A 21316-nucleotide genomic window follows, 5' to 3' on the forward strand; every position below is an offset into this window, starting at 1 on the left:
ACTGTCTGTTATATCTCATTAATATTGTGTTAAACCACGGAAATACGAGCCCTTAGGTATACACTTCTCTCCCTTTTTTCATTGAACGAGGGTCTCGTACTGGCAGACTTGGTGTGTTTAGGTTGTGTAAGAGGGACAATTATTCAGCTGCCTGCTCATAATAAATTCACGTGCTACGTGACGCCAAAACATGCGAATAAGAGTGTTTTCACACTCGTTATTTGGCTTATAGATGGCGCTGACTGTCACTCCTACTTCTAAATTTACATATAAACCCCAAAAAAAGTGGATGGAGGGACGGCCGCTGTGATAGCTCAGTGGTTACAGCATCGAACGCGTTATTCGAAGGTCGTAGGTTCGATTTCCGCTCACAGCTGGTAATTTTTTCATCCACTTTTCTTTCTTCTTTCTTCTTATTTACATTCCATTGGTTCTAATAACTTCCCCTGTATATTCCTTGGCATTACTGTCTGTTATAGCTCATTAATATTGTGTTAAACCACCTAAAATACGCGCCCTTAGGTATACACTTCTCTCCCTTATTTCATTGAAGGAGGGTCTCGTACTGGCAGACTTGGTGTGTTTAGGTTGTATAGGAGGGACAATTAATCAGCTGCCCGCTCATAATAGGTTCACGTGCTACGGGACGCCAAAACATGCGAATAAGAGTGTTTTCACACTCGTTGTTTGGCTTATAGATGGCGATGACTGTCACTCCTACTTCTAAATTCACATAAAAACCCCAAAAAAAGTGGATGGAGGGACGGCCGCTGTGATAGCTCAGTGGTTAGAGCATCGAACGCGTTATTCGAAGGTCGTAGGTTCAATTCCTGCTCACAGCTGGTAATTTTTTCATCCACTTTTCTTTCTTCTTTCTTCTTATTTACAATCGATTGGTTCTAATAACTTCCCCTGTACATTCCTTGCCATTACTGTCTGTTATATCTCATTAATATTGTGTTAAACCACGGAAATACGAGCCCTTAGGTATACACTTCTCTCCCTTATTTTATTGAACGAAGGTCTCGTACTGGCAGATTTGGTGTGTTTAGGTTGTATAAGAGGGACAATTATTCAGCTGCCCGCTCATAATAAGTTCACGTGCTACGTGACGCCAAAACATGCGAATAAGAGTGTTTTCACACTCGTTGTTTGGCTTATAGATGGCGCTGACTGTCACTCCTACTTCTAAATTCACATATAAACCCCCCAAAAAAGTGGATGGAGGGACGGCCGCTGTGATAGCTCAGTGGTTAGAGCATCGAACGCATTATTCGAAGGTCGTAGGTTCGATTCCTGCTCACAGCTGGTAATTTTTTCATCCACTTTTCTTTCTTCTTTCTTCTTATTTACATTCCATTGGTTCTAGTAACTTCCCCTGTACATTCCTTGGCATTACTGTCTGTTATATCTCATTAATATTGTGTTAAACCACGGAAATACGAGCCCTTAGGTATACACTTCTCTCCCCTATTTCATTGAATGAGGGTCTCGTACTGGCAGACTTGGTGTGTTTAGGTTGTATAAGAGGGACAATTAATCAGCTGCCCGCTCATAATAAGTTCACGTGCTACGTGACGCCAAAACATGCGAATAAGAGTGTTTTCACACTCGTTGTTTGGCTTATAGATGGCGCTGACTGTCACTCCTACTTCTAAATTCACATATAAACCCCCCAAAAAAGTGAATGGAGGTACGGCCGCTGTGATAGCTCAGTGGTTAGAGCATCGAACGCGTTTCTCGAAGGTCGTAGGTTCGATTCCCGCTCACAGCTGGTAATTTTTTCATCCACTTTTCTTTCTTCTTTCTTCTTATTTACATTCCATTGGTTCTAATAACTTCCCCTGTACATTCCTTGGCATTACTGTCTGTTATATCTCATTATTATTGTGTTAAACCACGGAAATACGAGCCCTTAGGTATACACTTCTCTCCCTTATTTCATTGAACGAGGGTCTCGTACTGGCAGACTTGGTGTGTTTAGGTTGTATAAGAGGGACAATTAATCAGCTGCCCGCTCATAATAAGTTCACGTGCTATGTGACGCCAAAACATGCGAATAAGAGTGTTTTCACACTCGTTGTTTGGCTTATAGATGGCGCTGACTGTCAATCCTACTTGTAAATTCACATATAAACCTCAAAAAACAAGTGGATGGAGGGACGGCCGCTGTGATAGCTTAGTGGTTAGAGCATCGAACGCGTTATTCGAAGGTCGTAGGTTCGATTCCTGCTCAAAGCTGGTAATTTTTTTATCCACTTTTCTTTCTTCTTTCTTCTTATTTACATTCCATTGGTTCTAATAACTTCCCCTGTACATTCCTTGGCATTACTGTCTGTTATATCTGATTAATATTGTGTTGAACCACGGAAATACGAGCCCTTAGGTATACACTTCTCTCCCTTATTTCATTGAACGAGGGTCTCGTACTGGCAGACTTGGTGTGTTTAGGTTGTCTAAGAGGGACAATTAACCAGCTGCCCGCTCATAATAAGTTCACGTGCTACGTGACGCCAAAACATGCGAATAAGAGTGTTTTCACACTCGTTGTTTGGCCTATAGATGGCGCTGACTGTCACTCCTACTTCTAAATTCACATATAGACCCCCAAAAAAGGTGGATGGAGGGACGGCCGCTGTGTTAGCTCAGTGGTTAGAGCATCGAACGCGTTAATCGAAGGTCGTAGGTTCGATTCCTGCTCACAGCTGGTAATTTTTTCATCCACTTTTCTTTCTTCTTTCTCCTTAATTACACTCCTTTGGTTCTAATAACTTCCCCTGTACATTCCTTGGCATTACTTTCTGTTAAATCTCATTAATATTGTGTTAAACCACGGAAATACGAGCCCTTAGGTATACACTTCTCTCCCTTATTTCATTGAACGAGGGTCTCGTACTGGCAGGTTTGGTGTGTTTAGGTTGTATAAGAGGGACAATTAATCAGCTGCCCGCTCATAATAAGTTAACGTGCTACGTGACGCCAAAACATGCGAATAAGAGTGTTTTCACACTCGTTGTTTGGCTTATAGATGGCGCTGACTGTCACTCCTACTTCTAAATTCACATATAAACCCCCCAAAAAAAAGTGGATGGAGGGACGGCCGCTGTGATAGCTCAGTGGTTAGAGCATCGAACGCGTTATTCGAAGGTCGTAGGTTCAATTCCTGCTCACAGCTGGTAAATTTTTCATCCACTTTTCTTTCTTCTTTCTTCTTATTTACATTCCATTGGTTCTAATAACTTCCCCTGTACATTCCTTGGCATTACTTTCTGTTATATCACATTAATATTGTGTTAAACCACGGAAATACGAGCCCTTAGGTATACACTTCTCTACCTTATTTCATTGAACGAGGGTCTCGTACTGGCAGGCTTGGTGTGTTTAGGTTGTATAAGAGGGACAATTAATCAGCTGCCCGCTCATAATAAGTTCACGTGCTACGTGACGCCCAAACATGCGAATAAGAGTGTTTTCACACTCGTTGTTTGGCTTATAGATGGCGCTGACTGTCACTCCTACTTCTAAATTCACATATAAACCCAAAAAAAGTAGATGGAGGGACAGCCGCTGGATAGCTCAGTGGTTAGAGCATCGAACGCATTATTCGAAGGTCGTAGGTTCGATTCCTGCTCACAGCTGGTAATTTTTTCATCCACTTTTCTTTCTTCTTTCTTCTTATTTACATTCCATTGGTTCTAATAACTTCCCCTGTATATTCCTTGGCATTACTGTCTGTTATAGCTCATTAATATTGTGTTAAACCACCTAAAATACGCGCCCTTAGGTATACACTTCTCTCCCTTATTTCATTGAAGGAGGGTCTCGTACTGGCAGGCTTGGTGTGTTTAGGTTGTATAAGAGGGACAATTAATCAGCTGCCCGCTCATAATAAGTTCACGTGCTACGTGACGCCCAAACATGCGAATAAGAGTATTTTCACACTCGTTGTTTGGCTTATAGATGGCGCTGACTGTCACTCCTACTTCTAAATTCACATATAAACCCAAAAAAAGTAGATGGAGGGACAGCCGCTGGATAGCTCAGTGGTTAGAGCATCGAACGCGTTATTCGAAGGTCGTAGGTTCGGTTCCTGCTCACAGCTGGTAATTTTTTCATCCACTTTTCTTTCTTCTTTCTTCTTATTTACATTCCATTGGTTCTAGTAACTTCCCCTGTACATTCCTTGGCATTACTGTCTGTTATATCTCATTAATATTGTGTTAAACCACGGAAATACGAGCCCTTAGGTATACACTTCTCTCCCCTATTTCATTGAATGAGGGTCTCGTACTGGCAGGCTTGGTGTGTTTAGGTTGTATAAGAGGGACAATTAATCAGCTGCCCGCTCATAATAAGTTCACGTGCTACGTGACGCCAAAACATGCGAATAAGAGTGTTTTCACACTCGTTGTTTGGCTTATAGATGGCGCTGACTGTCACTCCTACTTCTAAATTCACATATAAACCCCCCAAAAAAGTGAATGGAGGTACGGCCGCTGTGATAGCTCAGTGGTTAGAGCATCGAACGCGTTTCTCGAAGGTCGTAGGTTCGATTCCCGCTCACAGCTGGTAATTTTTTCATCCACTTTTCTTTCTTCTTTCTTCTTATTTACATTCCATTGGTTCTAATAACTTCCCCTGTACATTCCTTGGCATTACTGTCTGTTATATCTCATTATTATTGTGTTAAACCACGGAAATACGAGCCCTTAGGTATACACTTCTCTCCCTTATTTCATTGAACGAGGGTCTCGTACTGGCAGACTTGGTGTGTTTAGGTTGTATAAGAGGGACAATTAATCAGCTGCCCGCTCATAATAAGTTCACGTGCTATGTGACGCCAAAACATGCGAATAAGAGTGTTTTCACACTCGTTGTTTGGCTTATAGATGGCGCTGACTGTCAATCCTACTTGTAAATTCACATATAAACCTCAAAAAACAAGTGAATGGAGGGACGGCCGCTGTGATAGCTTAGTGGTTAGAGCATCGAACGCGTTATTCGAAGGTCGTAGGTTCGATTCCTGCTCAAAGCTGGTAATTTTTTTATCCACTTTTCTTTCTTCTTTCTTCTTATTTACATTCCATTGGTTCTAATAACTTCCCCTGTACATTCCTTGGCATTACTGTCTGTTATATCTGATTAATATTGTGTTGAACCACGGAAATACGAGCCCTTAGGTATACACTTCTCTCCCTTATTTCATTGAACGAGGGTCTCGTACTGGCAGACTTGGTGTGTTTAGGTTGTCTAAGAGGGACAATTAACCAGCTGCCCGCTCATAATAAGTTCACGTGCTACGTGACGCCAAAACATGCGAATAAGAGTGTTTTCACACTCGTTGTTTGGCCTATAGATGGCGCTGACTGTCACTCCTACTTCTAAATTCACATATAGACCCCCAAAAAAGGTGGATGGAGGGACGGCCGCTGTGTTAGCTCAGTGGTTAGAGCATCGAACGCGTTAATCGAAGGTCGTAGGTTCGATTCCTGCTCACAGCTGGTAATTTTTTCATCCACTTTTCTTTCTTCTTTCTCCTTAATTACACTCTTTTGGTTCTAATAACTTCCCCTGTACATTCCTTGGCATTACTTTCTGTTAAATCTCATTAATATTGTGTTAAACCACGGAAATACGAGCCCTTAGGTATACACTTCTCTCCCTTATTTCATTGAACGAGGGTCTCGTACTGGCAGGTTTGGTGTGTTTAGGTTGTATAAGAGGGACAATTAATCAGCTGCCCGCTCATAATAAGTTAACGTGCTACGTGACGCCAAAACATGCGAATAAGAGTGTTTTCACACTCGTTGTTTGGCTTATAGATGGCGCTGACTGTCACTCCTACTTCTAAATTCACATATAAACCCCCCAAAAAAAAGTGGATGGAGGGACGGCCGCTGTGATAGCTCAGTGGTTAGAGCATCGAACGCGTTATTCGAAGGTCGTAGGTTCAATTCCTGCTCACAGCTGGTAAATTTTTCATCCACTTTTCTTTCTTCTTTCTTCTTATTTACATTCCATTGGTTCTAATAACTTCCCCTGTACATTCCTTGGCATTACTTTCTGTTATATCACATTAATATTGTGTTAAACCACGGAAATACGAGCCCTTAGGTATACACTTCTCTACCTTATTTCATTGAACGAGGGTCTCGTACTGGCAGGCTTGGTGTGTTTAGGTTGTATAAGAGGGACAATTAATCAGCTGCCCGCTCATAATAAGTTCACGTGCTACGTGACGCCCAAACATGCGAATAAGAGTGTTTTCACACTCGTTGTTTGGCTTATAGATGGCGCTGACTGTCACTCCTACTTCTAAATTCACATATAAACCCAAAAAAAGTAGATGGAGGGACAGCCGCTGGATAGCTCAGTGGTTAGAGCATCGAACGCGTTATTCGAAGGTCGTAGGTTCGGTTCCTGCTCACAGCTGGTAATTTTTTCATCCACTTTTCTTTCTTCTTTCTTCTTATTTACATTCCATTGGTTCTAATAACTTCCCCTGTATATTCCTTGGCATTACTGTCTGTTATAGCTCATTAATATTGTGTTAAACCACCTAAAATACGCGCCCTTAGGTATACACTTCTCTCCCTTATTTCATTGAAGGAGGGTCTCGTACTGGCAGACTTGGTGTGTTTAGGTTGTATAGGAGGGACAATTAATCAGCTGCCCGCTCATAATAGGTTCACGTGCTACGGGACGCCAAAACATGCGAATAAGAGTGTTTTCACACTCGTTGTTTGGCTTATAGATGGCGATGACTGTCACTCCTACTTCTAAATTCACATAAAAACCCCAAAAAAAGTGGATGGAGGGACGGCCGCTGTGATAGCTCAGTGGTTAGAGCATCGAACGCGTTATTCGAAGGTCGTAGGTTCAATTCCTGCTCACAGCTGGTAATTTTTTCATCCACTTTTCTTTCTTCTTTCTTCTTATTTACAATCGATTGGTTCTAATAACTTCCCCTGTACATTCCTTGGCATTACTGTCTGTTATATCTCATTAATATTGTGTTAAACCACGGAAATACGAGCCCTTAGGTATACACTTCTCTCCCTTATTTTATTGAACGAAGGTCTCGTACTGGCAGATTTGGTGTGTTTAGGTTGTATAAGAGGGACAATTATTCAGCTGCCCGCTTATAATAAGTTCACGTGCTACGTGACGCCAAAACATGCGAATAAGAGTGTTTTCACACTCGTTGTTTGGCTTATAGATGGCGCTGACTGTCACTCCTACTTCTAAATTCACATATAAACCCCCCAAAAAAGTGGATGGAGGGACGGCCGCTGTGATAGCTCAGTGGTTAGAGCATCGAACGCATTATTCGAAGGTCGTAGGTTCGATTCCTGCTCACAGCTGGTAATTTTTTCATCCACTTTTCTTTCTTCTTTCTTCTTATTTACATTCCATTGGTTCTAGTAACTTCCCCTGTACATTCCTTGGCATTACTGTCTGTTATATCTCATTAATATTGTGTTAAACCACGGAAATACGAGCCCTTAGGTATACACTTCTCTCCCCTATTTCATTGAATGAGGGTCTCGTACTGGCAGACTTGGTGTGTTTAGGTTGTATAAGAGGGACAATTAATCAGCTGCCCGCTCATAATAAGTTCACGTGCTACGTGACGCCAAAACATGCGAATAAGAGTGTTTTCACACTCGTTGTTTGGCTTATAGATGGCGCTGACTGTCACTCCTACTTCTAAATTCACATATAAACCCCCCAAAAAAGTGAATGGAGGTACGGCCGCTGTGATAGCTCAGTGGTTAGAGCATCGAACGCGTTTCTCGAAGGTCGTAGGTTCGATTCCCGCTCACAGCTGGTAATTTTTTCATCCACTTTTCTTTCTTCTTTCTTCTTATTTACATTCCATTGGTTCTAATAACTTCCCCTGTACATTCCTTGGCATTACTGTCTGTTATATCTCATTATTATTGTGTTAAACCACGGAAATACGAGCCCTTAGGTATACACTTCTCTCCCTTATTTCATTGAACGAGGGTCTCGTACTGGCAGACTTGGTGTGTTTAGGTTGTATAAGAGGGACAATTAATCAGCTGCCCGCTCATAATAAGTTCACGTGCTATGTGACGCCAAAACATGCGAATAAGAGTGTTTTCACACTCGTTGTTTGGCTTATAGATGGCGCTGACTGTCAATCCTACTTGTAAATTCACATATAAACCTCAAAAAACAAGTGGATGGAGGGACGGCCGCTGTGATAGCTTAGTGGTTAGAGCATCGAACGCGTTATTCGAAGGTCGTAGGTTCGATTCCTGCTCAAAGCTGGTAATTTTTTTATCCACTTTTCTTTCTTCTTCTTATTTACATTCCATTGGTTCTAATAACTTCCCCTGTACATTCCTTGGCATTACTGTCTGTTATATCTGATTAATATTGTGTTGAACCACGGAAATACGAGCCCTTAGGTATACACTTCTCTCCCTTATTTCATTGAACGAGGGTCTCGTACTGGCAGACTTGGTGTGTTTAGGTTGTCTAAGAGGAACAATTAACCAGCTGCCCGCTCATAATAAGTTCACGTGCTACGTGACGCCAAAACATGCGAATAAGAGTGTTTTCACACTCGTTGTTTGGCCTATAGATGGCGCTGACTGTCACTCCTACTTCTAAATTCACATATAGACCCCCAAAAAAGGTGGATGGAGGGACGGCCGCTGTGTTAGCTCAGTGGTTAGAGCATCGAACGCGTTAATCGAAGGTCGTAGGTTCGATTCCTGCTCACAGCTGGTAATTTTTTCATCCACTTTTCTTTCTTCTTTCTCCTTATTTACACTCCTTTGGTTCTAATAACTTCCCCTGTACATTCCTTGGCATTACTTTCTGTTAAATCTCATTAATATTGTGTTAAAGCACGGAAATACGAGCCCTTAGGTATACACTTCTCTTCTTATTTCATTGAAGGAGGGTCTCGTACTGGCAGACTTGGTGTGTTTAGGTTGTATAAGAGGGACAAATAATCAGCTGCCCGCTCATAATAAGTTCACGTGCTACGTGACGCCAAAACATGCGAATAAGAGTGTTTTCACACTCGTTGTTTGGCTTATAGATGGCGCTGACTGTCACTCCTACTTCTAAATTCACATATAAACCCCAAAAAAGTGGATGGAGGGACGGCCGCTGTGATAGCTCTGTGGTTAGAGCATCGAACGCGTTATTCGAAGGTCGTAGGTTCGATTCCTGCTCACAGCTGGTAATTTTTTCATCCACTTTTCTTTCTTCTGTCTTCTTATTTACATTCCATTGGTTCTAATAACTTCCCCTGTACATTCCTTGGCATTACTGTCTGTTATATCTCATTAATATTGTGTTAAACCACGGAAATACGAGCCCTTAGGTATACACTTCTCTCCCTTTTTTCATTGAACGAGGGTCTCGTACTCGCAGACTTGGTGTGTTTAGGTTGTGTAAGAGGGACAATTAATCAGCTGCCTGCTCATAATAAATTCACGTGCTACGTGACGCCAAAACATGCGAATAAGAGTGTTTTCACACTCGTTATTTGGCTTATAGATGGCGCTGACTGTTACTCCTACTTCTAAATTCACATATAAACCCCCAAAAAAGTGGATGGAGGGACGGCCGCTGTGATAGCTCAGTGGTTAGAGCATCGAACGCGTTATTCGAAGGTCGTAGGTTCGATTTCTGCTCACAGATGGTAATTTTTTCATCCACTTTTCTTTCTTCTTTCTTCTTATTTACATTCCATTGGTTCTAATAACTTCCCCTGTACATTCCTTGGCATTACTGTCTGTTATATCTCATTAATATTGTGTTAAACCACGGAAATACGAGCCCTTAGGTATACACTTCTCTCCCTTTTTTCATTGAACGAGGGTCTCGTACTGGCAGACTTGGTGTGTTTAGGTTGTGTAAGAGGGACAATTATTCAGCTGCCTGCTCATAATAAATTCACGTGCTACGTGACGCCAAAACATGCGAATAAGAGTGTTTTCACACTCGTTATTTGGCTTATAGATGGCGCTGACTTTCACTCCTACTTCTAAATTCACATATAAACCCCAAAAAAAGTGGATGGAGGGACGGCCGCTGTGATAGCTCAGTGGTTAGAGCATCGAACGCGTTATTCGAAGGTCGTAGGTTCGATTTCTGCTCACAGCTGGTAATTTTTTCATCCACTTTTCTTTCTTCTTTCTTCTTATTTACATTCCATTGGTTCTAATAACTTCCCCTGTACATTCCTTGGCATTACTGTCTGTTATATCTCATTAATATTGTGTTAAACCACGGAAATACGAGCCCTTAGGTATACACTTCTCTCCCTTATTTCATTTAACAAGGGTCTCGTACTTGCAGACTTGGTGTGTTTAGGTTGTATAAGAGGGACAATTAATCAGCTGCCCGCTCATAATAAGTTCACGTGCTACGTGACGCCAAAACATGCGAATAAGAGTGTTTTCACACTCGTTGTTTGGCTTATAGATGGCGCTGACTGTCACTCCTACTTCTAAATTCACATATAAACCCCAAAAAAAGTGGATGGAGGGACGGCCGCTGTGATAGCACAGTGGTTAGAGCATCGAACGCGTTATTCGAAGGTCGTAGGTTCGATTCCTGCTCACAGCTGGTAATTTTTTCATCCACTTTTCTTTCTTCTTTCTTCTTATTTACATTCCATTGGTTCTAATAACTTACCCTGTACATTCCTTGGCATTACTGTCTGTTATATCTCAGTAATATTGTGTTAAACCACGGAAAGACGAGCCCTTAGGTATACACTTCTCTCCCTTATTTCATTGAACGAGGGTCTCGTACTGGCAGACTTGGTGTGTTTAGGTTGTATAAGAGGGACAATTAATCAGCTGCCCGCTCATAATAAGTTCACGTGCTACGTGACGCCAAAACATGCGAATAAGAGTGTTTTCACACTCGTTGTTTGGCTTATAGATGGCGCTGACTGTCACTCCTACTTCTAAATTCACATATAGACCCCAAAAAAAGTGGATGGAGGGACGGCCGCTGTGATAGCTCAGTGGTTAGAGCATCGAACGCGTTATTCGAAGGTCGTTGGTTCGATTCCTGCTCACAGCTGGTAATTTTTTCATCCACTTTTCTTTCGTCTTTCTTCTTATTTACATTCCATTGGTTCTAATAACTTCCCCTGTACATTCCTTGGCATTACTGTCTGTTATATCTCATTAATATTGTGTTAAACCACGGAAATACGAGCCCTTAGGTATACACTTCTCTCCCCTATATCATTGAATGAGGGTCTCGTACTGGCAGACTTGGTGTGTTTAGGTTGTATAAGAGGGACAATTAATCAGCTGCCCGCTCATAATAAGTTCACTTTGCCTTACTTGCTGGTTTTCCCAGAGGGGAGAAAACCACATGGTTGATATTTCCGGAGTTCTTCACTACGGGGTCTTTTATAATCATATTGTCACAAAGACACAGGTACGGAGGCAATAAACAGCGCGTTTAGTTTTGTAACCAAAGCCAAAAGCGTGAACACCAGAGCACGTGCCCACACAACTACTTCGTTGTCCTCCTCAGATGTTGGGTACTATAGCTGCCAGAATACTTTGCATCGAATTCGCTCTTTGAAGAACGACCGTCCCGGTCGATTGACTGAGATCCTAGAGATGTCGATGAAATTGATCACGTCAATGAAAAAAAATAATGCCGCGCTCTGGTAGGTAATACGAAAAGTTCAAAGTGTTCATAACTCGCGGGCGTGGTACGGCTTCATCCGTACTACATGGACAACTTCTGAACATGGACGTCTACAGTTTAAACTGGTATCGGAACTTTGGAGAACTACCTGGTAATTCAGGTCAATGAGGCAGCGCACAACTTTGTAAGGGCCAAAATAGCGTCGCAATAGCTTCTCTGAAAGCCCACGATGTCGAACTGGTGTCCACATCCATAGATAGTCACCTGGTTGATAGTGGACCTTCCTTCGGCCTTGGTTGAAACGGCAAGCGTCGATACCTTGCTGCGTGTGAATGCAGTTCTGTGCAAGCTGGCGGGCTTCGTCGGATTCTCAACGAAGTCGTCAGTGCTGCCATTTCCGCTGGTGTCCTGGTCTACGGGAAGCATAGTGTCTAACGGTGTTGCGACACGACGGCCATAAACAAGCTCAAATGGTGTTAGGTCTGTGGTCTCTTGCACAGCAGTATTATAAGCAAACGTGACGTAAAGCAAAATTTCATCCCAGGTTTCGTGGTCTACATCAACATACATAGACATCATGACGTACAGCGTTATTTTAACCGCTCTGCCAAGCCGTTCGTTTGGGGATGATAAGCTGTTGTTTCCGGTGGTTGGTGTGCATAAGCTTCGTGACTTGTTGCGATAACTGTGCCGTAAATGCTGCTCCGCAATCGGTTATGAGAGCAGCAGCTACACCATGACGCAAAACAATGCCGTGGACAAAGAATCTGGCGACTTAAACTGCAGTTCCCCTAGGCACAGCTTTGGTTTCTGCATAGCGAGTCAGAAAGTCGGTTGTGACGAGTATTCACTAATTTTCAGAGCATGACTTAGGAAATGGGCCAAGAAGATCCATTCCCACTTGCCGAAATGAAGGTCAAGGTGGATCTAAAGGTTGGAGGAAGGTGGCGGGCTTTCCGGGTGGAACTTTGCACCTCTGACAGTCACGGCAGGTGCGGACATAGGGCTGAACAAACGATTACAGCTGTGGCCAGTAGTACTTTTTCTGATGTGCGCTAATGTCCTAGCGAAGCCTAAGAGACCGCCAGAAGGATCGTCGTGGCATGCCTGCAAAGCTTCCTCACGCATTTCCGTTGAAACGGCGAGGAGAAAAGTTTCCTGGCGGCTCTCAAGACTTCTCTTGTAGAGAACATTGTTCCGCGGGCAATACCATGTTATTCCACGTAAGAGCCAGCATGGGACGATAAAGTCTTCTTCTTGAAGATGCTGGATGCCATGAAGTAGCTCTTTGTCCTCACGTTGAAGCTCAGCCACCCGCACCACAATGATGTTGCCAACAAACGGTAAACCTTGTTCAGTGTCATGTGAGGTCGGGGAACTAGGAGCACGAGAGAGGCAGTCAGTATCTGTATGTTTATGTCCTTATCGGAACACCACCGTTATGTCGTACTCTTGAAGGCGGTGGCTTTTGCGGGCGAGGTGGCCTGATGGATCCCGTAGATTGGCAAGCCAGCAGAGCGAATGGGAGTAACTGACAGCTCAAAACGACCGGACATATAGGTATGGTTGAAACTTGTTAATGGCCCAAACGACTGCTAGGCACTCGTAGTTAGCCTCTGCTTTTGTGTGACTGCGGCTCGTGTAATCTATCACACGCTCTGCTCCGTTCTGCCATTGAACTAGCATGGCTCCATTTCCTACGTTGCTGGCGCCTGTGTGAATGTCGGTGTCGGCAGTGTTGTCGAAATGTGCCACCACTGCGGCTGTCTGCAGTCAATTGCGTACCTCTACGAAGGCTTGTTGTTGTTCTTCCGTCCATAGAATGGCACATCTGGCCGTGCCAGTCTTGTAAGAGGTTCCGAAATTTTCAAAAATCCTTCGATAGAACGGCGGTAGTACGCACATAGTCCGAGGAGTCGCTGAGCAGCCTTCTTGTCTCCCGGACGAGGAAAACAGCAACGGCAGCCAACTTCTCCGGATCTGATCGTACAACTCCCCTGGCTCAAGACATGGCCGAGAAACGTGAATTTTTCATAGCCAAAGTAGCACTTTTTGGGCTTGATAGTGAGGTTCGCTCTCCTTGTTGCAGTGAGGACACTTCTTAGCATGGAAAGATGCTCGTCAAATGTGCTTGAAATCACAACGACGTCATAGAAGTATACAAGACACGTCTGCCACTTTAGTCCAGCTAGTACAGTGTCCATCATGCGTAGAAGAGCGGTGGGAGGGAAACAGGAACGGAAAGACAACACTTTAAATTAGTAGAGCTCGTCGTAAGTCACGAACGCGGTTTTCTTATGGTCGCCCTCGTCAACTTTAAATTGTTAGTTCCCTGACTTGAGATCTATTGATGTAAAAAACTTGTCGCAGCGTAGACGGTCTAAGGCGTCATCAATCCGTGGCAGGAGGTGAACGTCACATTTTGTGACTTCGATAAGCCGTCAATAGTCGACGCAGAAACATAGTGTGTTGTCTTTTTTCTTTACTAAGACAACATGTAGCGCCCACGGACTAATCGAGGGCTGAACGATGTCATCCTTCAGCATATTTTGAATGGATGCCTAATCACATCTCTTTCCTTCGGAGACACACGGTATAGATGTTGGCGAAGAGGCCGCGGCGACTCTTCGGGTACAATGCGGTGATTTGTAACGGCGGTAAGTTCAACTTTTGATGCTGTGGAGAAACAGTCCGAGAACTCCCTCACAAGGTTTAGCAGCCGCTGTATCCGTGAAGCTGGCAAGTCTGGATGAACGTGAATGCGGCTTCCGAGGTCAGCACAAGGTTTTGCATGTGGTGAAGTCGTAGCCAATGTGATGATATAGAAAACGTTGGCGATTTACCTAAGGAAAGCGACAGTAGTGTCTTTGGGGACGTGCTGAAACTCATTGCTGAAGTTGGTCAGCAGAACTCGCGAGCGTTTATTCTCTAACCTAACCAGGCATCGGGCTATGCTGATGTTTCGTTTGAGCAGCAGAGAGATATTTTCCTCTGCAATACCTTCATAGTCTTTGAATTCATCAAAAACGTCGCAGGCTACAAAGGTCGACCCGCTACTCTTCGGTGGTAGCGTGACGTCATCCTCAACAATTCTCAAAGCATCCACGCAACGGCTGTGAGGGTTGAGTGCTAAAGCGCGTGCCGTAGAAAACATCACCTGCGACTCTTGCAAGTCAATTACGGCCCCATTATCACGCAGAAAGTCCTGTCCGAGAAATAGGTCCCTCGAGCAACTCGGCATTATCACTAAAACTACGAGATACGTAAATCTGTATATAGTGACTCGCGCTGTGCACCATCCCACCGGAGTGTGAAAATGGCCTCCTACCGTACGTATCTGCGACCAAGCCCACAGGGTAGAAACCTTCTTCAGCCTGCAGGCAAGACCCATGCTCATTACCGAAGAGTCTGCTCCAGTGTTGATTAGTGCCATTACTTCTTCGTCATCCACAGTTACGGCAATGTTTGATGTCCCCACTCTTCGTATCACGTTTGACTGCCTATGTACATCTTTTCGCTGCCGTCGCTGTCGTCTTAGTGAAAGATCTTCCGGAGAGTAAGCGTGAGCAGCCGCACCTTCATGTCGCTGAACTCAATTTTCCCGTCTTACATGACTGGGTGAACGGCGTCTCGAATCGCCGCGTAAATAGGCTGGGCTCGATGACCTGTAGTGAGCAGGCGAAGACGAGCGGGGCTCTTGCGAACGATGTTCGATACTGCAGCGATTCGAGATGCAACTCTCTATTTCCAGCGGTCGCTCGCCAGGTCGTGGATGAGAGGCATCAGGCGAAAAACCATGGAGGCCCACACGACAGTGTGCACATGTTCGGTAGACGTGTCCGGCTTCCCTGTAGTGGAAACAAAAGGGCCTGTGGTCGGCTGTACCCCACATGTCACTCTTTCTCGATCTTGCTTCGGTGATCAACGGTGGGCTGTGAGGACGGAAGCCTACCTCTATTTGCTGAGCGTGTCGCTAATTGGGGTAAAACACGCCTGATGAACTGCACCATGGAGGACGTCGCACTGCTTCCGCGTAGCTCATCTCGATGCAGTGCCTCTGTTGTGGCGCCTCGGACTGTGGGAAGGGTGAACGGCTTGCCGTAGCTCGGCGCGTACGATCTCCGCAACGGAGAGTGGCTTTACAGGTGAAGCAGTCACCTGCATCTTTTGTAGCTCCTCCTTAATGAGAGCTCTAATGAGCACTCGCAACGCGCTGATGTCATTGCTGAGAGTGACACAAGTGACCTCACTTAGATGTACACCCTGGTTATACTGCCTGGCACGCTGTTGAAGGGCCCTCTGCATGGCAGTGGCTTCCTCACAGAACTCCACAAGTGTCGCAGGCGGGTTTTAAATTAGGCCGACTGAAATCTCTTCTTAAACACGACGCATTAGGTGGCGAAGTTTCTTGGATTCGGCCATAGAGGTCTCCGTACGCCTACAAAACTGATCAATGTCCTTTATGTAAGTCGCTGCCCTTTCGTTAGGGCCTTGAACACCTGCCTCTATAGTGTGCTAGGCTATATCTTTCCTGTCCTCTCGAGCAAATGCCTTGAGGAACCGCCGGTGAAACTCATCTCATGACTGAAGCGTTGCTTCAGACTTCTCAAACCACGTTTTCGCTAAGTCTTCCAGAAGGCAGTACACATAGCATAGCTTACGATCTGCAGTCCAATCGTTGTTGATGGTGACCCGGTCGAAATGCTCAAGCCAGTCGTCGGCATCTTCAAAAACAGCTCCGTAAAATGTCTTTGGCGTCTTGGGCTGGTTGACAACCAGGTGCGCTGGTGCTGGTGCGGTGGTTAGGCGGTGTTTGATTCATAGTCCTCTGACGTTCAGGCAGCAAACCGTGCTATGGCTCCAGTCCCTTGAGACGATGGCTAGAACGTACGTAAGGAGGGGTAAGCTCGGCTGAGCTACTCGATGGACTGGCGTCAGGGGTTCTCTCAGGGGATCGTATCATCTACCATACCCCAGATTTCCACCAGAAATTGCCACAAAGACACAAGTACGCAGGCACTAAACAGGGCGTTTACTTTCGTAACCAAAGGCTAAAAGCGTGAAAAGCAGAGCACGCGCCCACACAACTACTTCGTTGTCCTCTTGAGGCGTTCTACTATAGTTGCCAGCCTACCTTGCGTCAATATGGTGGTTATGGGACCTTAATCACCAACTAATCTTTATAATGGTACGCACGTTTCTTTTTTACCTTTCGTTTTTTCGGCTTTTCCACCACAAAGCCTTACGAATGCTCAGCCTATACTGCACTATATTCTCCAAGAAGTTTCGCGGTCAGTATATATTGATCTGTTAAGATTGAGTTTGTGCACAAACACTCGAGATAATTTTAGCACTTATGCTAATGCCAGTGGTACGGCTGGAGATTTCACCGGCAAATGTAAAAACAGCAGCCCGCTGAGCTGCTTGTCAGTTCATCGACGGCTAACGCTCTGCTCGCGGCTATTAGTGCCGGTGTGTGGCTGTCATCTAACTTCCCATTTACCGGCCAAAAGTATGGCCGAATAAACAGTTTAGTCAGAACATCGAGACTGCTAGATTTGTCCACGTCATAACCTCATGACAACATTGTGTTGACTTTTTCGCATATCAAATAAGAAACAAAGTTCTACTTACTAAAGTGCATCAGCATCATTAATAAACATAAACCATGCGTCAACGCTCTTCTCGTCCTCATTAAAGCTGTCAAATTCAGCATACAAGCATCTGAAGTTATTTCCCCACACTGGGTCATTCTTATAGGTCGCTTTTACCATGTCGTAAGCATCGTCAAGACTATTTTTGAGATGCTGAAAGGAAATATAGGTAATTAATTTGGAGCTTCGACTGAGAAAATCTAATGTCGAGCACGTTACTTGTAATTAGTTATGCTGTCGCATCAACGTTTAGTTTTGAAGGGTCTGCCTACATTCCCTCGATTGGTATCACAAGATAAGAGAATAGACGTGAATTTACATTGAAATTCAACAGGCGAAATGCATAAATGACTGTTACAATTTGTGTAGTGGCCACTGCTCTCGAAGGGGGCAGAAAAACAGTCGAGCGCTAATTGGCATACAGCAATAGTCCCATGCCTTATGGCCTCCCTATGTTATTACATGCTGTGGCTTCACATGACTATAGAATCTATTATATTCTATTTCAAAAAATCAGTTCTCGGACGTGGTATAAAGTATAGTTTGGCATTTGAAGCTAGTGCAGTGACGTAATAAAAAGAGAAGATGACATAATTGAAAAGGTTCTAGTAGACAAATGCAAGAGTGTGACTTTTTCAAGTTTTCGAGCACAACGATGTTACGAATATCATAAGTGTCAAATACTTCTGTTTTGTTGTCTTCCCGGATACACAGGCCGACGTCATTGTCTACGCCTCCAGTCATGATTCATCTGCTGTCTAGAGCAAGGATTTCTCGAAATGGCCTTGCAAGCACTACTCAGACGCAATTGTTCAGAAAAACAACTTTGGAAGCAGACGCCTTAGCGTAAGACGACACTTCAGGCGAAGGCGTACTGATGCTATTGGTCCGCGTATATATCTAAGGAAGCGTAGATTACAGTGTAACATCCTTGTGGCCAATCAGATGTGTTGTTAAGGCATGATTATATTTTTGTGTTAGTGTAAAACACCTAAAAACTAAAAATAAAAATAAAATGTATGCAAGTAGAAGTAGTAATCGTTACGGGTATAACAGGATACTTCATTCCAGCATTTCACCCGATGGTATGCATATAAAAACAATAAAACAAGCGTCTTATTACACCATCAAGGCATAAAGTACATTTCTGTGCAGGTATTACGCATGTAAACACTTTGTACTAAATATTCAACTCAAATCACAATGTGGAAGTTGCTGAAAAAACAAGCGATAACCAACAAAAAAAGTTTAATCATTGTGGAAGTTGTCGGAAATAGACCAGCCTTGCCTACCCCTCAACTAACTCAAGTACTAAGTCTACTGAAGATCGTTTGAAAACTATTTGAGAGCACATAATAAACGGTGTGTTGATTTTTGATGCTTTGATGAGTTATTATGTGTCATTACAATGAAAACTCCAATCACTGCCTTTTACGCTGACATGAAAAAACTATATCCTTGTCATAAGTTTCTTCATGCAAAAATATCACAACCAAAGCAAATCACTTTACCTTCACTGCATCTTGGTGTGCTCCATTTGCTGCTTCATCCGCCCAAACTGGCTTATCGCCCTTAACATGGCTTAGAGCTGAAACGAAGGCAAGAGAGAGTACAAGAAGCTTCATGTTTACTTTCCTCAAGGTTCAGTCGGTGGATGGAGTCCTTGAGCACTAGACTCCTCTGTATTTATATACGGCGCCATAGAATATAACAATGAGAAAACATGAAGACATTATCGCGGCAATCGATTACCGACAAGTCACTATTCCTAGCCTTGTTCGATGGTTCAATGTTTCGTTTATAATTACAAAGGACATGACAAGCATGCTGTAGTTATTATTTGTTATTCTTTTTTGCAAGATCCACACTGACAAGTCATGATTTTTATGCTCTTGCTTATGAAAATATTTCTTGAAGGACACGTCATGTGATACGTGTCTATTTGGCAGACATATCACTAAACATCAAAACTGAGCCTGTGTGTATTGGACTTTGATCAAGCGGTTCTTTATTTTCAACAAGTTCTAAATGTTATTAGCAGCATAAACACAAGCGGAAGGCCAAATTCAGTGAAACTAATGTTGTATAATGAGAGCTTTACACTGAAGTAATATAGAGCATCCTATTTTCATATTTTTGTGTATCACACTTATAAGGGACATCGAGGGCACATTGAAAAAAGGGGTTTTCAAGTAAAGGAGCTTAACATTTTGCTCCAGCATCATTGCTTCAATAAAAAGTTTGCGGAGAGCAAAACGCAATTGGTCTCTAATAATGCCATATAGATACACGCCATGCAGAAGCTATTCAGCTGAAAAAATTGCGCATATCTATGAAGTTATTCTTAAGAATTGAGCGAACCACTCAGCAGCACCCATGACATGTGTGAAGGTGGCAACGAGTGTGCAATACATCAGCTTACTCATCACCCTCACTACGCCCATTGCAGGACAAATGTCTCTCCCAGGTCCCGCCAGTCAACTCGATCCTGGGCACGCAACACATTATACCCGCACACGTCATAGTATCTTCTGTACAGCTAACGTTCTGTCTCCTTTCACGTTCTCCAAGAATCCAGCCAAATTATGACCAGTGGTTTTCTGGCCCATGTGCTACGTGCCTGGGTCATGTACATTTCTTTTAGATTTCACCTACGATATCCTCAACCCCAGTTCCCTCACCCACTCTACTTTTTTCTTGTCTCTTAAGGTTACACATATGTTCCTGTTCGACGCCCACTGTGTCGCCCTCAACGTGAACTGAACCCTGCTTATACAACTGCAAGTTTTTGCTTTGTAGTCAAGTGTCAGCAAGATGCAGCTGTTATGCACTTCCATCTTGAGGAATACTGGCAATATACCAGTCATGACTATTGAATGCTTGACGAATGTGCTGCAACCCATTCTCATTCTTCTAACGACTTCTATCTCGCTGTTTGGCTGCAAGGTCACTATCTGTTCTTTGTTGACGTACTCTTTTACTGCTTAAAGTGCACTGCTACCTATCTAAAAGCACTATTCTCTTTCGATGGTTATATATAATAGTTTTGCTTTCTTCCAAGTAATTTTTGAACCGGCCTTTATGCTCTCCTTGTTTAGTTCAGTGATCATGAATCTTTATTCGTTCTCTGAGTTACTCAGCAATCCAATGTCATCGGCGAAGCGCAGGTTACTTGGATACTCTCCATTACCTCAATTCCCTAACCATTGTCTTTATAATATCAATAAAAACCTTCTTTAAACACTCGGTAAATAGCATTGAGGAGACCGAGTCTTCGAATCTTACATCCTTCTTTACTTCTAGTGTGTCGCTTTCAATACGGAGCGCTATAATGGCAAGTGATTGCCAGTAGATTTTTTTATGTTTTTATATGTTTCTTCGACACCGCGATGCCTCAGTGTCTGCATGACAGCTGATATCTATACTGAATAAAAAGCTTTCTCATAATTTATGAATGATTCATACAGTGGTGGGGTGTATTCTCAGCATTTCTCCCATACAGTATACACAATGTGCCCTTGCTGCTTCGTGCGACCTGAAGTTTGGTGCGGGGGGGCAGCTCGTCTCGCGTTGCTGTTTTACCTCTGCTTCCTGAGCTCTCGCCTCAGGGCTTGCTTGCTGTATACATGTACATTGACTACCGTATGCCACGCTCTGCCTTCGAAGTAGCAGGTTGTTGTTGGCGTTGCCGTTTCACCTTTCAGGAGTGAGAGCTCTTTTAAGATCGCTTTCGTTCCTGACAAAAAAGTGCATGGTCTGTAAAGCTCTTATTCATCAGCGCCATCGTCATTTGCTGCAGTGGGCTCTTTGCGTGAGCTTCGCCGGATAATGAAGACCACACAGTGAAGCAGCCTAGATCGTAAGGTGCTCTGTAAATGAAAATAGCGAACCCTAAATATCACGTGGCCGCCATACTTGTACCTTCGCCATTCTCACCTACTTCCACTGAAGCTTCCTCAAATGTGTCTTCTGTTTATTTATTTTTTACTTTTTAT

At 43.6% G+C, this 21316-nt stretch overlaps 2 non-coding genes across 2 annotated transcripts; both read left to right on the forward strand.

Moving 5' to 3' along the window:
* Nucleotides 1-1235: 1235 nt before the first annotated feature.
* On the forward strand, nt 1236-1308 carry TRNAM-CAU (transfer RNA methionine (anticodon CAU)). Its single transcript has one exon. It is a non-coding gene; the product is annotated as a tRNA-Met (tRNA).
* A 5983-nt stretch (nt 1309-7291) lies between these two features.
* TRNAM-CAU (transfer RNA methionine (anticodon CAU)) lies at nt 7292-7364 on the forward strand. The gene has a single exon. It is a non-coding gene; the product is annotated as a tRNA-Met (tRNA).
* Nucleotides 7365-21316: the final 13952 nt, after the last annotated feature.

This window comes from Rhipicephalus microplus, chromosome 8, assembly GCF_043290135.1.
Source record: "Rhipicephalus microplus isolate Deutch F79 chromosome 8, USDA_Rmic, whole genome shotgun sequence".
Classification (NCBI taxonomy): Eukaryota; Metazoa; Arthropoda; class Arachnida; order Ixodida; family Ixodidae; genus Rhipicephalus; species Rhipicephalus microplus.